The sequence below is a fragment of the Ovis aries genome, chromosome 2, assembly GCF_016772045.2.
Source record: "Ovis aries strain OAR_USU_Benz2616 breed Rambouillet chromosome 2, ARS-UI_Ramb_v3.0, whole genome shotgun sequence".
In the NCBI taxonomy this organism is placed as follows: domain Eukaryota; kingdom Metazoa; phylum Chordata; class Mammalia; order Artiodactyla; family Bovidae; genus Ovis; species Ovis aries.
The window spans coordinates 100,319,835-100,334,967 of NC_056055.1; positions in this window are offsets into that span (position 1 = coordinate 100,319,835).

Here is a 15,133-nt window from a genome sequence, read left to right on the forward strand (position 1 = left end):
GCTTCCTGCTTTGAGATCTCATAGGCTGGAAAAGTGATCTGAGTGAATGGAACACTGTAATAATTTTGCTGTTAGTGTGTAACTTTTTTAAGGAGCTTAATGACAATGATGCATCAAGGTGCATCTTCTAGTGTTATTTCAGTTTTGCTTATTGCATGCGGTTTTAAAATGGTGTCCTAGTTGGGGAATACTTTTGGAGTCATTACTTATTTGACATCATTGGAGAAGATTTATTGATTTTCATTTCTATAACAACAATACAGATGTAAGCTAATCTGTATTTAAAATAATTTATCCATGTTGAAGTTAAGCCTAGGAGGTAAATGTACTGTGGTAGTATAAAAGGCACCACTAGATCTTTCACTTCTACTTGTAAATAATTGTGTCAAAGGTCTTATTATTGGTTAAAGGATTTTTTTTTCTTTTTCCTAAAATGGCTTATTACAGCTTTATGAGATTGCATTTACCCTGTGTCATAAATTCTGATTTATAATAAAGCTCTAAAGCCTTCTAATCAGCTATACATTGCAATAAATAAAGGGCATTCAAACGACTCAGACCATCATTTACTATGGTCCTATTCTTCTAAATCAGTTGTGACTTCTAAGTTCACCAGGCTGGGGATCTATTTCAAACTCTACCACATGGACATGCCTTACAAATTAACATCTTTGAAGCTAAAGTAGATGGTATTTTCTAAGTGTAAAAGGCAAACCTGACTGCTATTGAATTTTCCATGATCATTAATTATAATAAATTCAAATACACATATTAAGATTACTGTTGCCATTATTATAAACTTTAGAATATTTAATAATTAGAAGAATATTGCTGGGTTCATAACAGCAATTTTGTGAAAGCTGTTTTTTACTATCAGGTAAATTGACATCTTAAGCAAGTTAAATCTCTCCATCTTTTTCACTCTTCCTTGATTTACTTTTTTTTAACCATTTGAAGTGATAACATACAGTGTTTGAGGTAACAGTATTTACTACCATCACTACTGGGCAACTAAGAGTCAGTGTCAAACAGATTTTCTTTTGAAGGTTCTGCGACGTTTAAAATGTTCATGTAGCATAATGGAATAGGTTTCAAAAGACAATACAAATATTATCTCAGTCAGTAAAATACAAAAGGACTCAGAGATGACAAATTCATTTACCAGTATTCCAGATTGACTAAGAAGAATTCTGGAACTCCAGCATCCTATTTCCCAGTGTATTTTTCACCTACTGACTTGCCAGTGTGACCAACCAAGCAGACTGATGCAGTGCCATCTTGGAGCCTGTCTGTCCACACTTGGCTTGTGGCATGGAGTATACGGATACATAGCATCCCACTGCTAGCCTCTGAGGTTGCTGAGGATGAAACCAACATAGTCACGAATTCCATCTCCAAGAAAATCTGAACTAGTTTACATGTGCCTGTCTTCACATTGTGATTTTATCTAAAATATTCAGTAAATTAAAAAAAAAAAATCAGCAAACCACATAGCAAGTGAACTTCATCCCTTCATGTACATACAAGTGAGCCCAAGTGAAAGTCCTTCAGTCATGCCTGACTCTTTGCGACTTCATAGACTGTACAGTCCATGGAATTTTCCAGGCCAGAATACTGGAGAAGGAATCTTCCCAACCCTGGGATATGAACCCACGTTTTCCTTATTGCAGGCGGAGTCTTTACCAGCCGAGAGCCACAAGGGAAGCCCATACATACCAGAGGTTATAGCAATAATACCTTGACTTTGGGCTATGTGTTCATTCCTTGATTTCTTTGATCTGTTTTGTAGTTTTTAGCACTCAAGTCCTGTACATGCTTTCCTAGAAGTATACCCAAATAATTTCATTTTTGAGTGATTGCAAATGGTGTACTTTTAAATTCAGTGTCTATGTGCCCATCAAAAGTATATAGAAATAAAATCAATTGTCTATACTTATCTTCTCTGCTGAAAACTTTGTGAACTCATTTATTACTTTTAAGATTAGTTTTATAGATTTGGGGGCATTTTTCTTTATACATAATTATATCATCTGTGAATAGTGACAATTTTATCATTTTTAATTTGTATGTCTTTTATTTCCTTTCTCGGTTTTTCACACTGTCTAGAACTTCCAATACTTTGTTGAATGGGAGAATAGTCATCCTTAATTTGTTCCTAATTACAGGAGGAAATAGTCAGTCTTTCACTACTAATTATAACACCAGCTGGAGGCCATTTCTTTCTTTTTCTTGCCAATTGCTCTGATTAGAATTTTGAGTACAATGTTTAAAAGAAGAGGCGAGAATTGACATCCTTGTCCTATTCCTGATCTTAGGGGAAAAGCACCCAGTATATTATCATAAAGTATAATGTTTGCTCTGGGTTATTCATAGATTCTCTTTATTAAATTGAGGAATTTTTCATCTAGTTTGTTGAGAGCTTTTATCATGAAAGGGTATTGAATTCTGTAAAATGCTTTGCCTCTTGATATACGCCTTTTGTTTTTTATTCTATTGATATAATATATTACACTAATTGATTTCTGATGTTAACCTAATCTCACGTCTTTGAAAACTTACTTAGTGATTGTATATGATATTTTAACATGTTGCTGGATTAAGTTTTCTAATATTCTTTTAAGGATATTGTCATCCATATTCATAAGATATATTTTCCTGTAGTTTTTTTTTTTTCTTGTAATGTCTTTGATAGCTTAAGTACTAGAGTAAAACTCACTTCATACAATAATTTGGAAATTATTCCCTCATTTATGTTTTGAAAAACTTTGTGAGATTGGTATTTACAGGTTTTTCTTTTTTTTTAATTTGATAGAATTTAGCATTCTTGGCCCAGACTTTGACTTGTGGATAGTTTTTAAATTACTATTTTATTATAATAAATATTTAAATAAACTCAAACTATTTTATTGCTATTTTAATCTCTTTACTTTTATAGGTTCATTCATATTTTCTATTGCTATGGTCTTATTTTTTTCTAATTGAAATACTTTTGGTACCTTGCATCTTTCAAGGAATATATTATTTCACCTAGGTAATTAATTGCCATAGAATTTTCTTATATAATCTCTTTCACTTTCATAAGGCCCATAGCAGTGCTTGCTCTTTTATATATGATTTAGTTCTTTGAGGGTTCTCTTTCATTGTTTGGAAATCTACATAAAATTTTACCAAGCTTGTTGATTTTTTTCAAATAATTTTTGGTTTCACTAATTTTTATGGTGTATCAATTTTTCTTTTATTATTTACCACTTTTATTTCTTTTATTATTTACCACTCTGATATCTGGTATTTCCTTTTACCTTCTTGCTTTAAATTTGGTTTGCTTTTCTTTTTATCTTAAGGTGAAAGGTCAAATATTTATTAGAAATTTTTTTTCTGTTTTAGTATAGGAATTCACAGCTAAAAATTTCACTTTATGTACTACATACACTCTATCTGATATGGTTCGTATCTTATGGTTTGATTTTTAAAATTTATTCTGAATTATTTCTGATTTCCCTCTTTATACCCTCTGACTTATTTGTTAAATAGGAGTGTTTTCAATATCCACATATTTGCGAGTTTCTAAATTTTTCTTTATTGTTTTCTAATTTCATACCACTGTGTTCATAAAATATACTGCACATAATTTCCATTGTGAAAAATTTATTGAAGTCTGTTTTCTGGCTTAGTGTGTTATCTATTCTGGAGAATATTCTAGGCTCACTTATTAGAATACATATATATATGCATATATATATAATATCTTGTGTCATTAATGAGAGGTACCTCATATAGATGTATGGTAGTTATAGTTCTTTTCTAATATTATTAATACTGTCCACATTTCCAGCTTCCCTGTCAAATCTGCTTAGTATTTATATAGTACTGAAAGTGCGATATTAACATCTCTATTACTATTGTTAGATTTTTATATTTCTCCATTCATTTCTTTCAGTTTTCATTTCATTAGTGTTGGTGCTTATTGTTAGCTGCATATATGTATATAATTCTTATATACATTTTATATATATTTTATCTTTATAAACTGACTTGACACAAATTGGTGGAGTATAAGGATGTGCGCTCATTTCCTCCCGTGAGAACTCCAAAACTGCAACTAACTGCTGAGCAACCATTGACAGGAGAATGTTGAATCCCACCAAAAAAAGATACCCCACATCCAAAGGCAAAGGAGAAGCCCTAACAAGACAACAGGAGGTGGAGAATTGCATTTAGAATCAAACCCCACACAAGCTAGAGATGCTCAGAGGCCTCAAACAAACGCTTGTGTGCACCAGGACCCAGGGAAACCACAGGAGACTGAGCCAGACAAGCCTTTGAGTGTTTGAGCAGCTCCTGCAGATGCAAGAGTCAGCAGTGGCCTGCTGTGGGGACCGTGGCTCTGGCTGCTGCAGACCTGGGAGTTGTGCCATGTGAGCCCCACCATAGAGCCACCAAGTAGACAACCCATAAACTTGAGAACAATTAAACCAAAGTTCTCACACTGTTGCAAAAGTTCTAGGGCCCAAAACAGATTTCCCAACCTGGGGATATAGTAAAGGGGCTGAGAGAGACGACTCTACACATGGACATCATGAGATAGTCAATACTGAAATCAGATTGACAATGTCCATTTCCCAATCTTGTTTTCACTGACTATATAGAGCTTCTCCATCTTTGGCTGCAAAGAGCTCTATGCAGTCAGCAAAAAATCAGATTGGGAGATGACTGTGGCTCAGACTATGAAATCTTTATCGCCAAATTCAGACTTATACTGAAGAAAGCAGGGAAACTACTAGGCCACTCAGGGATGACCTAAATAAAATCCCTTAAGATTATATAGTGGAAGTGACGAATAGATTCAAGGGTTAGACCTGATAGACAGAGAGCCTGAAGAATTATGGATGGAGATTCGCAACATCATACAGAAGGCAGTGATCAAATCCATCCACAAGATAAAGAAAAGGAAAAAAGGCAAAATGGTTGTCTGAGGAGGCCTTACAAGTAGTTGAGAAAAGAAGAGAAGTGAAAGGCAAAGGAGAAAAGGAAAGACATATCCATTTGAATGCAGAGTTCCAGAAAATAGCAAGGAGAGATAAGAAAGCCTTCCTCAGCAATCAATGCAAAAAAATAGAGGAAAACAATAGAATGGGAAAGACTAGAGATCTCTTCAAGAAAATTAGAGATACCAGACAAACATTTCATGCAAAGATGGGCACAATAAAGGACAGAAATGGTAGGGACCTAACAGAAGCAGAAGATATTAAGAAGAGGTGGCAAGAATACACAGAAGAAGTATACAAAAAGATCTTCATGACCCAAATAATCACAATGGTGTGATGACCCACGTAGAGCCAGACATCCTGGAATGTGAAGTCAAGTGGGCCTTAGGAAGCATCACTATGAACAAAGCTAGTGGAGGTGATAGAATTCCAGTTGAGCTATTTCAAATCCTGGAAGATGATGCTGTGAAAGTGCTGCACTCAATATGCCAGCAAATTTGGAAAACTCAGCAGTAGCCACAGGACTGGAAAAGGTCAGTTTTCATTCCAATCCCAAAGAAAGGCAATGCCAAAGAATGCTCAAACTACCACAAAATTGCACTCATCTCACATGCTAGTAAAGTAATGCTCAAAATTCTCCAAGCCAGGCTTCAGCAATACATGAATCATGAACTTCCTGATGTTCAAGCTGGTTTTAGAAAAGTCAGAGGAACCAGAGATCAAATTGCCAACGTCCTCTGGATCATGGAAAAAGCAAGAGAGTTCCAGAAAAACATCTATTTCTGCTTTCTTGACTATGCCAAAGCCTTTGACTGTGTGGATCACAATAAACTGTGGAAAATTCTGAAAGAGATGGGAATACCAGACCACCTGACCTGCCTCTTGAGGAGTCTGTATGCAGGTCAGGAAGCAACAGGTAGAACTGGACATGGAACAACAGACTGGTTCCGAATAGGAAAAGGAGTACGTCAAGGCTGTATATTTTCACTCTGCTTATATAACTTATGTGCAGAGTACATCATGAGAAACGCTGGATTGGAAGAAACACATGCTGGAATCAAGATTGCCGGGAGAAATATCAATAACTTCAGATATGCAGATGTCACCACCCTCAAGGCAGAAAGTGATGCGGAACTAGAGAGCTTCTTGATGAAAGTGAAAGTGGAGAGTGAAAGAGCTGGCTTAAAACTGACCATTCAAAAAACAAAGATCATGGTATCCAGTTGCATCACTTCATGGCAAATAGATGGAGAAACAATGGAAACAGTGGCAGAGTTTACTTTCTTGGGTTCTAAAATCACTGAAGATGGTGATTGCAGCCATGAAATTAAAAGACACTTGCTGCTTAAAAGAGAAGCAATGACCAAACTAGACAGCATATTATAAAGCAGAGACATTACTTTGCCAACAAAGGTCCGTCTAGTCAAAGCTATGGTTTTTCCAGTGGTCATGTTTGAATGTGAGAGTGGGACCATAAAGAAAGATGAGTGCCAAAGGATTGATGCTTTCTCCAACTGGTGCTGGAAAAGTGTTTGAGAGTCTCTTGGACAGAAAGGAGATCAAATCAGTCCATCCTAAAGGAAGTCAGTCCTGAATGTTCATTGAAAGGACTGATGTTGAAGCTGAAGCTCCAATACTTTGACCACCAGCACCGGATGTGGAGACCTGACTCATTGGAAAAGACCCTGATGTTGGAAAAGACTGAGGCAGGAGGAGACAGGGATGTCAGAGAATGAGATGGTTTAATGCTATCACCAACTCAATGGATACAGGTTTGAGCAAGCTCTGGGAGTTGTTGATGGACAGTGAAGCCTTGCATGCTGCAGTCCATGGGGTCGCAAATAGTCAGACATGACTGAGCAACTGAACTGAACTAATTGAACCTTATAAAGTAAGTCTTTCTTTAACTTTTAATCTTTTTTAATTAAAGTTTCTGTTGTCTGATATTGTAGCTACTGCAGCATTCTTTTGATAACTGTTTGCATAATATATATTTTTCATCCTTTTAATTTTAAACTACTTGTGTCTTGGAATATAAAGCACATTTCCTATAGAGAGTATATACTTGGATCTTATTGATTTTTTTCCGTTATAACCATTTCTGTGTTTCATTGGATTGCTTAATACTTTCACATATGATGGTGATACTAATATAACTGGATTTATATCTATCATTTGAAATTTTGTTTTCTATGTATATATTTTTTCTCATTTCCCCTCTCTAGTTATCTTTAGCAAATTAGTCAACCTATAGTGAAACATGTATTAAAAATGCATAATTTAGCAGATTACTGAATCCAGAAATTTCCCAATTACTACCGGTAACCAAAACCTGCACTGTTTTTGAGAGCACTCTTAGATATTAGCTTCTTGTGCATGTTTGTTAATGATATCAGTTCCTTTGAAAAGTTATTAGGATCTATTTATTTTATTGCTTGCTTCTCTTTCCATGTACATCTGGGCCAAGGCTCTGAGTGTGGGGGCAAAGGCACGCTTCCCTTGAAGTGACACTCTTGATCTAGTAACTGAACTCTTGGTAAAGAGAGGCAGGAGACATAATTATTGTTGGACTGCTTCACCAAGTATGGAACTCTAGTTTACAACTCAGAACAAGAGTACTGTCTCAGGGGTTTCATGTCAAAGACAGAGTCTCTGTTAGACAAACCAATCCTAAATAGAAGGTAGACTCTGCCTCCCCACTTTACTCAGAACAGAGAAGAGGCAGCAGGTAGCTGGGAACCACGTAGTGAGAAAACCCTATCGTTTTTGACTAGTCATGTATGGATGTGAGAGTTGGACTATAAAGAAAGTTGAGTGCTGAAGAATTGGTGCTTTTGAACTGTGGTGTTGGAGGAGACTCTTGAGAGTCCCTTGGACTGAAAGGAGATCCAACCAGTCCATCCTAAAGGAAATCAGTCCTGAGTGTTCATTGGAAGGACTCATGCTGAAGCTGAAACTCCAATATTTTGGCCACCTGATGTGAAGAACTGCCTCATTGGAAAAGACCCTGATACTGGGAAAGATTGAAGGTGGGAGGAGAAAGGGATGACAGAGGATCAGATGGTTGGATGGCATCACCAACTTGAGTTTGAGGAAACTCCAGAAGTTGGTGATGGACAGGGAGGCCTGGAGTGCTGCAGTCCATGCAGTTGCAAAGAGTCAGACACGAGTGAGCAACTGAGCTGAACTGGAGAAGACCCTCCAGCAAGGGGGAGAGAGACCTGTGTTCTTGGCTATCCCAGTGTGGCAGGGACCAAGGGAGAGGGAGACCTGTGTTGGCTATCCCAGGCTGGTGTGGAATTTCTGCTTTGCTAATCTTACTAAATTTTCATACATTTTCTTGATGAAACTACATTTCTTATTTATTCACTTGATGTAAGCCCTTTGGAGCATTTTCAGACTCTATAGTTGTTTTACATATATAACATATATGTTTGTATGTATAAACTTATATATATAACTATAGCATGACAACACTTATGTACGTATATTGACTGTAGCCCTCCTGGTTCCTCTGTCTATGGAAATCTCCAGGTAAGAATACTGGAGTTGGGTAGCCAGTCCCTTCTCTTGTACTGCACACAGATTCTGTACTGAGTCCCCAGGAAAATCCCATATATAAATTATATATTTTTATGTATATGTATTACTATTATATATAAATAATGAATATACCATTATGTATAAATATACTGCCATACATAAACATTAGTATATGAAATCCTATATTTTATACATTTATATATATATATATACACATTTATGTTTATTGTTAGATAATTTAGAAAGAACATATATCATGCCCTTTTGCTGGGAGTAGATCTCTGTTCATGCATTTATGTGTTTTCTGTTTTTATCTTAGTAGGAGAAATAGGAAATAATAGGTCTACTTCCTAGGATTAGGGTTCTCATATTTTTTTTAATGCTGCTTTATTTATTTATATGATTTCCTTGCAGGATGTAATCTCCCTGTGGACTCAGGCTCCAGATCTGGGGGAACAGAGCAGGCTGCACCTGTGCACTGGTGGGAGGGACTGAGCAAAGCCAGACTGGAAAAAGGATGGGCAGAAGCAGGAAATTCTTCTAATTTTATGTGGGACAATGTACCAATTTGTCCGTTTAGTGCTTCTGGTGTCCTTAGAAAGTGCTTCATCATCCCAATACTGACAATAAATATTTTGTCCAATTTAATTGTCCCACTTCAGTATTTTGGTGAAAATCTTTGATTTCTTTGGAAAATATTTATATATGAATATTGATCCAACCTAGTTGGCTTTCTTATATATTTCCTTCAATATACTTTATTATATAATCGATATTTCCTTCTCTCAATTAGAATGCTAGATCAACTACAAATTAACATTCAATATGTTTGTGCCAACCAGGATTCCTATTCTCTTTCATCAGCTGTCCTATTTCATTAGGCATCCACCTCAATATGTGTGTGTGTAGCAGGAGATGTATATATATATGTAAATACATATTTTATAAATATATATGTATCTATATAGAAATATATATTTGTTCTTTTTACATATTATGGATGACTATACTAGATTGCTCTCCTCTCTCGACTATGACTTTTTTTTTCTAAATAGTCTTCCTTTTCAGAACCATTCTGAAATTTATAATTAGGTTATCCACCAATGGAATCATATTGTTTAAATCTATTTCTTAGAGTAGTGAAATACCTTATCCTGAATCTTTCTAGCCAAAATTTAGATATGGCAGTCCATATTTACATGATTTACAATTAGGACTCGAAGGTCCATGCTTTATACCACAGATCTCACTATTCTTTTTCCCTTATAAAAACTTATTTTATCTATTTAGTAAAAATTAAATAAGGTCCATAGTAATAATATATTGCTTTGCTTATCTCCCCATTAATCATGTGAAAATTTTGCTAATAATATTCATTATTATCATATTATATTCAATCTGTTACAGAGAGACTAATGAATATTAATAAATAGAACTCATTTGTCACTCATGTGCCATTATCCCAACTGCTAAGGCTGCAAATTTGACTTCTTTTGCAAAGGTAAATTCTTTTGGAATATGGAATGACAAGTATTAAAAGATTATCATCACTATTCAAAACTTAAACTGCAGCCCTTAAAATATTATCTGGATTTTTATGATGGCTCTTTTGTTATCCTTCCTGTCTTCTTCATAGCCTTTCATTAGACCAGCACCCAGAGGTGATCTCTACTGATTAAAAATTATGACACCATTTTCATAATAGAGACTAATTTCAACTCTACAACCAGAAGAGTTTGAATGAATAGAAAAATTCTCAGTAAAAATCATGTCATCAAAGAAGAATGCTTTACAAATCTGACAGTCAAACCACAAACAAAGGAATTTTGAAAAGGCTCATATTCTGACCACAGCTTCGAAATTCAATTATCTATTATGTAAAAATACTGTTTTCAGATTTCTTCATGTCCTGAAGACCTTGGCTTATACAGTTTTTCATTAACAAATGAGACAAAATTATCTCCCATTTCCTCTTAAACACCTGGGACTGCATCCTCAAATGTAAGATAAATGAGAAAGACTGATAATCCATGCAAATCCTAGTTTTACTCAGCTATAGGTCTGAAAGGCTTGATGCCAAAGTCAGGATCAGATCTGTCTTTTTGTTGACCAATGAAAAGGAGGTTTGAATGAATATGAGAAAAGCCATTCACCTTAATTAAATTATGAATAATCTTGAACTTTCTAAACTTTACAACCAGTGTATAGAGTAATCCTCTGTGACTGCATGCAAGTGAAGCTACAGCCTTCATTCCTCTGATATCACATGTCCAGCTGTGTGTAGATAATCATGTGCAGAGACATTCTTAGCAGTATTATTGCCTTAGAAGCCAAACTTGGCGATGTTACTTTTGAGAGGTTCAATAGTCTCATGTGAATACGTAGGGTCAGGTGCTAGATTGCCTGGGGTAACAACTTGATGTTACTCTGTGACTTTGAAAATTATGTATATTCTATCCTCATAAGACTCCCTACATGAAAAAAATAAGAGTAGTTTTAACATATAATTATAGGATTTTTGTGAAAATTAAATAAGTAACTATAGGGTAAGATGCTGACAATTGTGCCTGACTCATAGCAGGTGCTTAATGTAGGTGTTGTGGTTTAAAAATATGTACCCTAATTATTCGATAATCTTTTGACAGTTGAGTAGAACCTAATTCCCTAATACTTGAGTGTAGCCAGAGTCGGTGACTTGCTTCCAGTGAGTGATTTTGTAGAAATAACAAATTCTGGTTTCTTAGGTTAGGTCATGAGACACTGTTGTTTTCACCTCTATCTTTTTGGATCACTTGATCTGAGGGGAAGTCAGCGGCTTTTTTAAGAGGACAATAAGGCAACCATACAGCAGGATTCAAATGGTCAGGATCTAAAGCTTCATGTAGGAATCCAATAAGGAACTGAGGCATGCAGTCAGTATTCTCATTGGAGGGAGCTATGCATGCACCAAGCCAAGCTGTTTTTAAATTATTGGTTGATGGAAAATGTGAGACAATAAAGTTTACTTCATTAAGCAACCAAGTTTTGGAGTCAACTGGTTATGTAGCAATAGGTAATTAATACAATCCCTTAGCTACTACTGGGATTATTTCCCTGCTAACATTTCTCATTTAGGCCCAGAGAACTATTGCTTAGCAACTGGTTCATACTTACGTGTACAAAGGAAACCCAGATGGCTTAATCAGTGAATTCTACCAAACTCTGAATAAGAATTAACATCAATTCATCACAAAATATTCAAAAAACTTTTTGTGTGAGATCATTATTATTCTGATACCAAAAATAAGGATTCACAGGGGTAAAACTAAACAAAACTACAGATCAAAACTTTTTATGAAAAGACTAGAAAGTCTCAAAAAAAAAAAAAACTAAACAAAACAAAAAATGAAAAAGCTAAACCAAAAGAAGTATAAAAACGATTATATAACCTTACCAAGTTAGGATTATCTCAGGAAAAATGGTTGTATTAAGATTTCCAAATCATATATGTAATAAAAGAATAAAAAAACACTATATTATTATAAAATAAAGTACACAAAAAACACATGATCACCTCAGGAGATAAAGAAATAGCACTAGAGAAAAATAATATCCTTTGAAGGTAGTCATGCTAAAAAATTAGGAATGGAAAAGAACTTCCTCAACTGATAAAAGCATCTACAAAAACAAATTAAAAAAAGAAACCACAACTAATATGCTACTTAATGTGTAACAAGATTTAGGAGATAAACATGAAGACTTTCTTGCCATTTCAGTTCAACATTGTACTGAAGGTTGTAGGGAGGAATCAATCAAAAACAATAAAAAGCATCAAGATAAAAGGAAAATTTGAAAATATCTCTTTTCATTGAGGATATTATTATTAAGGATATACTAATATAATATAATTTCATTGAGGATATTACATTAATAATAATAATTATTATTTCATTTAGGATATTATTGCATAGAGAAAAATGCAAAGGATACACACACACAAAAAACCCCTACTAATTATAATAAGTTCCACAACACTGCAATATACAAGATCAATACACAAAAATCAATGATATTTATACACACTCAGCATAATAACATGAAAATGAAGGTAAAGTGATTCCACTTAAAATAGCACCTAAAGTAAAACAGAACAATTATGAAATTTAACCAAACAATTGCATGGTTTCTACTATGCAAACCACAAGACACTGTAGCAATATGTTAATGGAAATCTAAGCAAATGATTAAACTTTCTGTGTTTATGGATCAGATAATTTAATACTGTTAAGACTGCAACCTTTCAAAATTTATCTATAGAATTCATGTGATCCCTATTAAAATCCCTGGTTTTATTTTGCAGCAATTGACAAGCTGGTCCTGAAATTCAACTAGAAATGTAGGTGTACCAGAGTAGCCAAAAAAGAACTTAAATAAGAACACATTTGGATGACTCACACTTTCAGTTCAGTTCACTTCAGTTCAGTTGCTCAGTCGTGTCTGACTCTGCGACCCCATGAATCGCAGCACGCCAGGGCTCCCTGTTCATCACAAACTCCCGGAGTTCACTCAGACTCACGTCCATCGAGTCAGTGATGCCATCCAACCATCTCATCCTCGGTCGTCCCCTTCTCCTCCTGCCCCCAATCCCTTCCAATGAGGTGGCCAAAGTACTGGAGTTTCAGCTTTAGCATCATTCCTTCCAAAGAAATCCCAGGGCTGATCTCCTTCAGAATGGACTGGTTGGACCTCCTTGCAGTCCAAGGGACTCTCAAGAGTCTTCTCCAACACCGCACTTCAAAACATGAATTCTTCAGCGCTCAGCCTTCTTCACAGTTCAACTCTCACATCCATACATGACCACTGGAAAAACCATAGCCTTGCCTAGATGAACAGCAAAGTAATGTAAGCAAAGTAATGTCTCTGCTTTTGAATATACTATTTAGGGTGGTCATAACTTTTCTTCCAAGGAGTAAGCGTCTTTTAATTTGATGGCTGCAGTCACCATCTGCAGTGATTTTGGAGCCCCCAAAATAAAGTCTGACACTGTTTCCACTGTTTCCCCATCTATTTCCCATGAAGTGATGGGACCAGATGCCATGATCTTCATTTTCTGAATGTTGAGCTTTAAGCCAACTTTTTCACTATCCTCTTTCACTTTTATCAAGAGGATTTTTAGTTCTGCTTCAATTTCTGTGATAAGGGTGGTGTTATCTGCATATCTGAGGTTATTGATATTTCTCCTGGCAATCTTGATTCCAGCTTGTGTTTCTTCCAGTTCAGCGTTTCTCATGATGTACTCTCTATATAAGTTAAATTAGCAGGGTGACAATATACAGCCTTGACGTACTCCTTTTCCTATTTGGAACCAGTCTGTTGTATTATTTAGATATAAAACTTAGTTGCAATTTACTGTAATCAAGATTACATTTTGAACTGTAGTGTTGGAGAAGACTCTTGAGAGTCCCTTGGACTGCAAGGAGATCCAACCAGTCCATTCTGAAGGAGATCAGCCCTGGGATTTCTTTGGAAGGAATGATGCTAAAGCTGAAATTCCAGTACTTTGGCCACCTCATGTGAAGACTTGACTCATTGGAAAAGACTCTGATGCTTGGAGGGATTGGGGGCAGGAGAAGAAGGGGACAACAGAGGATGGGATGGCTGGATGGCATCACGGACGCGATGGACGTGAGTCTGAGTGAACTCCGGGAGTTTGTGATGAACAGGGAGCCCTGGCGTGCTGTGATTCATGGGGTCGCAAAGAGTTGGACACGACTGAGCGACTGAACTGAACATAGGGAAAGCGGAGAAGGCAATGGCACTCCACTGCAGTTATCTTGCCTGGAAAATCCATGGACATAGGAGCCTGGTAGGCTGTAGTCCAAGGGGTTGCTAAGAGTCGGACACGACTGAGTGACTTCACTTTCACTTTTTACTTTCATGCTTTGGAGAAGGAACCCACTCCAGTGTTCTTGCCTGGAGAATCCCAGTGATGGGGAAGCCTAGTATGCTGCCGTCTGTGGGGTTGCACAGAGTCGGACATGACTGAAGTGACTTAGCAGCAGCAGCATATGCCAATAAAATGGACAACCTAGAAAAAATGGACAGATTCTTAGAAAAGTTCAATTTTGCAAGACTGAACCAGGAAGAAAAAGAAATTATGAACCATCAAATTACAAACAGTGAAACCAAAACTGTGATTAAAAAAAAATCTCCATTAAAAAAAGATTCACAGCTGAATTTTATCAAACATTTAGAAAAGAGCTAATGCCTATCATTCTAAAACGCTTTCCAAAAACTGCAGAGGAAGGAACATTCCCAAACTCATTCTAGGAGGCCACATCACCCTGATTCCAAAACTAGACAAAGACAAGGGAGGAAAGGAGCCTCATAAGGGTGGAGATATATGTATATAAGTATGGTTGTATAAGGAGAAGGCAATGGCACCCCACTCCAGTACTCTTGCCTGGAAAATCCCATGGAAGGAGGAGCGTGTTGGGCTGCAGTCCATGGGGTCGCTAAGAGTCGGGCAATTTCATGCATTGGAGAAAGAAATGGCAACCCACTCCAGTGTTCTTGCCTGGAGAATCCCAGGGACAGAGGAGCCTGGTGGGCTGCCATCTATGAGG